Genomic DNA, 8760 nt, shown 5'->3' with positions numbered 1-8760 from the left:
AATATCTAACCTCTTAGAAACGGTCTAAGACAAGGGGATGCCCTATCATGCGTCCTCTTTAAGCTAGTTCTGGAAAAAATGATCCGTGATGCTGATGTAATTGCGAGGGGTACGATCCTCTTTAACTCCACCCCTCCGCTAATATCGAGGACGCGGTGCGAGATCCTGGGCTGCACATCAATGAAGGCAAGACAAAATATATGGTAGAAACGTCAGCGCCAAAAACCAACCAACCAACAATATCAAACTACACTGGTCAAACGGGAAGAATAAAGATAGGAGACTACAACTTTGAGACCGTTAATAATTTCTCCTATCTAGGGTAAAAATCTATCGGTTGTGATTTTTGACCCTAGATAGGAGAAACGCTACGAAGTTGAAATCCGTGCACAGTTGTTGGCTGCCAACAGCGCCTATTTCAGCTTACAAACACTGGTCCACTCGAAACGTCTCACCATAGGGTCAAAGCTCTTACTGTACAAGACTACGATCTTGCTAGTCCTCATGCATTCCTCTGAGACTTGGGTTTTTAGTAAGAAAAATTGCGGTGGGCGGGTCACTTAATCCGTATGAATGAGGCTGATCCAGCTCCGGAAGTCTATAAGGGCAATATTTATGGTAGAAAAATAAGAAAAGGCACACCCTGCCTGAGATGGCGTGATGACGTAGGCTTTTAGGGATATCGAATTGGTGGACCTCGCCCCAAAACCGAAATGTCTGGAGTTCCTTATTAAGGCAGGCCTAGACGGATACCGGTTATTGCGCCGTTGATGATGATAACATTTTTGATACTCGGTAAATTATGCTGGAGTGAGAGTTCAAAATGTGTGCCCCAAAATGTGTAACAGGTCTCGTTCTCAGGATTTATCCAACTGGAAAATCTGACAATGGAACATCCATACGAAATCTAGGCCTCAAAATACATCCCATTCCGATGGATGCTTAAATAAAGTGAATAACAATATATTAGAAATTTACTCGAAAAGCCCCTTAAGTTCATCCTAGTGTAATAACATAATGCACAATTTTGGAAAATCTGACAAAAATCCAACAATTATTAACGAAGCTATAGAGGTCAAATTTTACGTGAATATATCGCACTCTAAGACGTGTATGATATCATTACCATATAAAGGGAACCCATATGAAGGGCCGAGTTGGAGTTTGAAAATACATATGTATAACAAGGAATATTTTGAATTGGAGGTATATGCAAATGGGAACACGTGAATTGGAAATCCCTCACAAGATGAATACAAAACCTTCACAGCTGAACGGCTGGCTTCCGGTATTCTGACTTTTTATATGTAATTATTAGGATCTTGAATTAAGATACAACATTTTCAATTAACGAATTTAATAATTGTTTGTGTTTGTTTTTTGCGGAAAAAACGAATTCCTCTAAAAAAGGTTGGCTTCTTTTGAGAAGCATATCTCCATTTGTAATAAATGAAAATCAAAATTTCTAACGTTTTTTATTCTGTATGCTTGCCTCTATCGTTCGAACCCCGATTATAATTTTATCTTTCTCAATATTTGAAGTGGCGGAGTTACAAAGGAAAATCAGTGAAAATCCAGGAAAACTATAAAAAATTATTAACGAAATACACAATCGTGGTTCCGACTAAAACTACTGAGGTGTAGAACTATGTGTAAGGGTAGTTGTAGTTGTGCTTGCAAGTAGTTGAAAAAATGCTGTTTAAAAAAACGCGTTTAAAGTTTTTGTTTTGTATACACGTATCTGTTATACCTTAGTCAATATTTTGAATTTCAGTCTGAAACTTCTGCTGTATACCCCAAATATTCTGTTTCCAATATATACCAATAGATCAATTTCTGGAAACCGCCGTGCGATAAATTCACGTGAAATACGAAACTTTGGCCTTCCATAACTTTGTTAGCAATAGTTGGATTGCTTCCAAATTTAGTACTTCTAGAAGAAACTTAAGGAGGTTTTCGGGTAAACTTCTAAAATATAGTAATAAGCTATTATTAACTTTATTTGAGTAGATATCGTAATGGGATGTACTTGGAGGCCTAGATTTTTCAGATTTTTCGAGACCTGTTTCACTTTTTGAGGCCTTAGCTTTCTCCATATTTATTTCAACAAATACTCCCAGATAAGGAGTGCTTTTATAATTCCTCCTTTTAACTGAAGTTTCATCATAGCCCAAATATTTTTATAGGATTGGCGTCCGGAGTTTGAACAGGTCAATCTAATGTAAAAATGCCATTTTTCATTTTTTGAATACACAATGGGTTTCGATATTTGGAATCGGTATCGTTCCTAAATCGACCGTTATAAAGTCGTGTGAGAAACGTCAAATTTTCATACACTACCAGATTGCATTTAATGACACCTACTGTTTTTTTTTTCTGGATTTTCCCCTATGCTTCACAAAAGGTAATGGTGGAGATTTCCTGACTAAAAGGATGATGGCCTTGCCCTGTGCTTTGGTACCAACTCTCTTTACTCCAGGGAGGTCATCCACAATGCCTGTTAATCCGCTTCTTATGAAACCATCCTGGGTTGATGAGTTCCATTGCATAATATAATTTGATAAGGATGCAACAACTGCGGCCCCATGTTATGCGCCAACTCTGTTACGGTGAGAGTTCAGCTTTGCATCACCTTGGCACCAACACGGTTACCAAGGCTGTCAACCAGCTAAACTCCCCTAACAGTCAGTCGTGAACACCGACTGCGTGAGATAATTTATGGAACCCAACAGCACGTGCTGGAGCTAACCCGAATGCTAGCAATTCGGCGAGATGTGGGCCGGGGTTGTTGGTTCTCACATATTATCTCCACGTCGGGACACAAAATTCGTTTAGGCATCAGAGTATTCGCAAGCGAAGGAAGCTCTGATCCTAATACTATCAAGCCCGGTGGGTGAAAGCGGACTAGGTATTCAACTGACGGTTCCAAAAATGCAGAACTAAGGTCTTGTTTTCAGAAATTATTGCTATGCATAATGAGAAAAATATATCACGTTATTCATCTTTAAACAAATTTGGATTAATAGAGCTCTTAATTTTTCACAGAAAATATATCCGAAATTTTTTCTAATTAAAACATTAACGGTTAGGAGTGCGTCTGCTGTACGTAAATTTTTTACGCTGCTTTGGCATTATTATCAATCGATGTATGTATGTTAAGAGCGAATACATTAGAGACTCACAAAAGTTAAATATACGGAAAAGTTAACTTTTTCGTGAACTTTTTGAAGTTTTTTTCAATTTGATTTTTTTCCGATTGTCACTTTTAGATGTTCTCAAGAAACGTTAATGCAATCGGCGTTATGAAGTATGCACGTTCAGCTTATAAAAACATGTATATTGTTTGGGTTCAGTGTAAGTCTATGTCGCAAAAGCGATTAACAATTGCCGAAAAATGTCGTTTCTTTAAAAAACTAGAAGGGGTCGTTTCGGCCAGTCGCTGAGCAATGGAGTTTAGTTTTAAAAAGACGATCCCAAATTAACACAGAGGACAAATATACCAAGTAGCATATTAAGGTAGAATACGAGAATACGGTAATAAGGCCGTATAAATGGTTCTTAGACCAGCGCGAAAGAAACTGTCTTATTAACAGCTCTATTTTACGAATCCATCCAGTAGCAGCAGTGGTCAAATGATAGTATAGGTCCCAGGGCGAAGCGGGGATTGGTACCCACGATGGAGCATAAAACCTAGGAAATGCCTGCTGAACCAACACCAACAGCTCTACTACCAAACCCTATCTCCACCTCCACGTGGTGACCACTGGGAAGTCTTTCTTAACGAAAAGCTGCAGACGGAGAACGATGAAGGCGAGTCTTCCGCGCCTAAAAACGGGACAAATTGTACCAACTGGTCCTCTAGGTTGGCGGTTGGGTAGGGCTGACAAACCCTACACGGAAAACAATTTGTTACGAAGCCACAACAGGATCCTCGGACTGGACGAGTTACACAACGACGAACCCGGCAACGACAAAGGAAGAACGATTTGCGCATTTTCTCATGGAACGTGCGCTCCCTGTACAGACATGAAGCTGATGAGCAGCTAGCCGATACCCTGTCCCAATATAGGGCTGATGTAACAGCGTTACACGAGATGCGTGGGACAGGGACCGGTTTCCTGGAGAAGAGCCACTACACCATACATTATAGTGGCCATCCAGTAAACCATGTGCTCGGAGTAGGTTTCTTAGTTAGCCAAAAACTTGCTGTTATCGGCTTTGAAAACATAAGCGAAAGGCTATGCACTCTGCGCTTGCGAGGCAAATTTTAAATATAAGCCTCATTAACATTCACGCCCCTACAGAGAAGACTGCAGAGTCGAAGAAGAATACCTTCTACGAGGCAGTAGAACGAACCCTCGAAGCCTGTCCCAGATATGATATCAAAATCATACTTGGGGATTTCAACAGCCAAGTTGGGAAGGAGCCCATATTCAGGCAATACGTTTCCTCCCATATCTTACACGAAAATACAAATGATAACGGACTGCGGATGATCCAATTAGCAGTGTCACACGAAATGGTTGTTGGAAGTACCTGGTTTGCGCAGAAAGCGGTCCACAAATATACATGGGCCTCTCCAGACGGGACCACTTTCAACCACGTGTTGATTGAACGCCGCCACCTCTCAGCCTTGATGAATGTCAGAACATATAGGGGGGCCAATATAGACTCGGATCACTAGCTCGTTGGTATGGTGCTTCGAGCTCGAATAACAACACCACCCAGAATCCTCCCTGACAATCAGGTGAGAGTTAACACTAAAGCCATCCACAACACAGTCCTCCGCGACACCTATAAGAGGAAAATGGATGCCACAATAACCGCAGTCAACAGAGGACCTGGAGATGAAGCATCAATCAAATGATGTTCATAACCACCTGAAGAATGTTATCATTGATACGGCCACAAACATACTTGGCCCCAGCCGCAAAAGAAGTCGGAGCGGCTGGTTTGACGATAAATGTAAGCTAGCAACGGAACGGAAGAATGCCGCACACCGAGTAATGTTGCATTCTCAAAGAACGCGGGCACGCGCAGAGGCTTATCACGAACTCTGTCAAGCGGAGAAGCGACTTCACAGACGAAAAAAGGAAGCCTGGGAGAACCAACAGGTCTCGAAAAGTACAGGGAGCAACCGCACCAGGTGCGTAAAGTTTCACCAACAAGTCAGCAGGATGAAACCTACACCTTGATGCTCATCCTGCCGAGACGAAGAGGGAAATCTGATTTCCGGCAGAATGGGCATATTTGAGTGATGGGTTGAATACTTTGATGAGCTGCTGAACAACCAGAACATCGGCGAGTTGGAGGTCCCGCCAACTGAAGACGACGGACAAATACAGCCACCACCAAGTATAGGAGAAACAGTCCGTGCAATTCATTGCCTAACCTGGCCCTCGAGAAAGTGATCCGTGATGCTGAGGTAAATTCAAGAGGTACGATCCTCTTCAAGTCCACCCAACTACTGGCCTATGCTGACGATATCGACATCATGGGAAGAACCACCCGAGACGTACAAACTGCCTTCATCCAGATCGAGCAGGCGGTGCGAGATCTTGGGCTGCACATCAATGAAGACAAGACAAAATTTATGGTGGCAACGTCAGCACCGAAGACGAATCAACCAACAACATCAAACCGCACTAGTCCAACACGATAGGAGAATACAACTTTGAGATCGTTGACAATTTCTCCTACCTAGAGTCGAAAATCACAACCGATAACAGCTATGATGATGAAATCCGCGCACGACTGTTGTCAGCCAACAGAGCCTATTTCAGCTTACAAAGACTGTTCCGCTCGAAACGTCTCACTATAGGGTCAAAGCTCTTACTGTACAAGACAATGATCTCGCCAGTCCTATTCCTATTCCTCGGAAACTTGGGTTCTTAGCAAGAAGAATTGCGAACTCTTGGCCGCATTCGAGAGAAGAATCCTCCGAAGAATTTTTGGCTCCCTATATGAGGATGGACGATTCCGTAGCCTACAAACCGACGAAATCTATGAGCGATACCATGACCGTTCCGTTGTGGATAAAATCCGGCTCAATAGGTTACGGTGGGCGGGTCACTTAATCCGTATGGATGAGGATGATCCAGCCTGGAAAGTCTATAAGGGCAATATCTATGGCAGAAAAAGAAGACGAGGCAGACCCTGCCCAAGATGGAGCGATGGCGTAGGTCACGACGCCAGACAGCTTTTAGGGATATCGAATTGGTGGACCTCGGCGCAAAACCGGGACGTCTGGAATTCCTTATTAAGGCAGGCCTAGACCGGATACCGATTGTTGCGCCGTTGATGATGATGATGACGATAATGATCCAGTAGTATGAAATCATATGTTCACTCCCGAATGAGTCTTCACATACGAAAAAATCTGAAATATTAATAAAACACTTATATTACGTAAATTCGCTGCTTATTTGTTAAATAATATAATTTTTTACAAATTTACGTTAGTTCCTAAAAATGAAAGTCGTAAACTTTTTTCAAAAATACCTTTTATTTCTTGAAAGATTTTCTAACCTTTGCAAATTTGCTTCTTATATACATATGTACAAGAGAAATTGTTTGGTTTTTAATAGATAATTATTAACTGAAGGGCTATTTTTTCTTTGAACATTCCTTGTTAGTTTTGATAAATATAATAGTATGTATACATTTTATGTTGTTAGCTATATTGTAGGGTAAAACCCTATAAGATCTTCAGAAAAATTTTACCATACTAAAACTGTTTTATTTATTTATTTACGAAACTATTTCCTCGCTAAATGTAAATATACACATATCTATTTATTTATTTATATATTTTTTATGATTTCGGTATGGTAACAAGAGAGGCAAAACGCCGTGACTCTAGTGTACCCGATCTCATATCATCGTTCGTGGTCTCTGGGTGCACAAAACAGCTAACCGGAGGACTGACGGTTTAGAATGATTTTAAAAGCTCAACTTTTTAAATAAAAGAAGTGTAGCTCCCTTAATTCTCAACACGCTGTGTCACTGCTTCCGAGTACTTTCCATGCACTAATGTCATACAGCTGATTTGCAATATTGACGCGAAACAATTTCAGCTTGCACTTGGCTCGACGAGTTCTTCAATCGCCTTATTGATGAGGGTAGAACACCATCTGATTGGCAAAAAAGCACAACCGTTCAAATATGGTAAAAAAAGTAGTCTAGCAGAATGTTCAAATTACCGTCCGATTCGGTTGTTATTTCATATGATGTAGATTTTTGAGCGTATTCTTGATAACCATATTCATGATACCGTTCACCCAACTTGTGGTTACTGATGGAAAAACACCGTTCCACAATGCGCGTTCTGCGTGATCAACACATCAACGAATGTTTCCAAAATTTACCGCAATGCCGTTCGCACTGTCGCCCCCTATGGTTCTGAGTGCTGATCGAATGCCAAAAACCGTGAACATCGCCTCACAGTAATGGAGACGAGGATGTTGTGTTCGATCAGGGGCGTTACACACGTTAATCACGTCCAAAATGAGGACATCCATGATCTACATAGGATTGTACTCATCTTGAAAAAAGTGGAGGAGAGGTGGTATCACCTATGTAATTTGCGCTGACAAGAACTCATTAACTTATATCGGTGTAAGCATCGAAATCAATAGGAAGCGACTAAAATACCGGCCGAAACAATAATGGCTTGATACACGGGATGGTAACTTGGGAGCCTCTCCACTGCACTCATACCAAACCCATTATCGAACAAGTCGGAATACCGGAAGCTTACGCTTCGAGTATAAAGGTTTTGTCTTCATTTTATGTAAGAAACTTCAACGCACATTTTTCTATTCCTATATAGCTACAAATCCATTCATTCTTTCCAAACTACAAAATATACGTACATATTACAGCCATAGATATTATCCTCACCCTAAACAAACATTTCCGAACACTGTACATATATATAAATTGATCGTACCCATATTTCCGATTTACTTCGTGCACAAAAGCATACATATGTACATATATAGCACATATATTAAATATGGCTGGTTTAATTTACAAATATATCTATCTGAATTAGACACTACCCGCAAACTTCATTATCATGCATATACTCTATACCTATATACACAATTGATATTCATATACAAATGACTAAAAAACTAAAACAAAATAGTTCTTTGCGACCCCATCCATACGAACTCACTTTGTTGTGGTATCGACGAATTGATATGGGATGATGACGTCATGCACGTTGTAGAATGCAGGAAATTCACAAAATATGGCAAAGTTTCACCCCCTATAACTTTGTTAATAATAATTGGATTTTCTTCAAACTTTGCCAAATTGTGCATTATATAATATTATCCATTACACCCATGCCACCCATGTACTTCTGGTATGGACATAAGCAGGGTTACCGGGAAAATTTCTAAAATATGGAAATATACTATTATTAATTTTATTTGTGCAGATATCGGAACCATATGTATTTTGAGGCCTAGATTTCGTAGAGATGTACCGCTGCGATTTTTCGGTTGGATAGGTTCTGAGAACCAGACCTGTTACCCTTTTTGGGGGTCATATTTTGAGCTCTCACTCCCCTATGTCTCACCCAAAATCAAATATGGAACGAAAAGTACAAATTGAACCCTTTCGTTTGATACCCCACATGGCCACATTCTGTGAAAAAAAATTTGCACCCTCCATTCACATGTATGGGGAGCCCCCTTAAACTTGACACAAAATGGCGCCACTTGCTGCATGTAAAAAGAACAGCAAATC

Source organism: Hermetia illucens, chromosome 3, assembly GCF_905115235.1.
Source record: "Hermetia illucens chromosome 3, iHerIll2.2.curated.20191125, whole genome shotgun sequence".
In the NCBI taxonomy this organism is placed as follows: domain Eukaryota; kingdom Metazoa; phylum Arthropoda; class Insecta; order Diptera; family Stratiomyidae; genus Hermetia; species Hermetia illucens.
The sequence above is the reverse complement of the archived record's forward strand: the minus strand, read 5'-3'. Positions refer to the sequence as shown.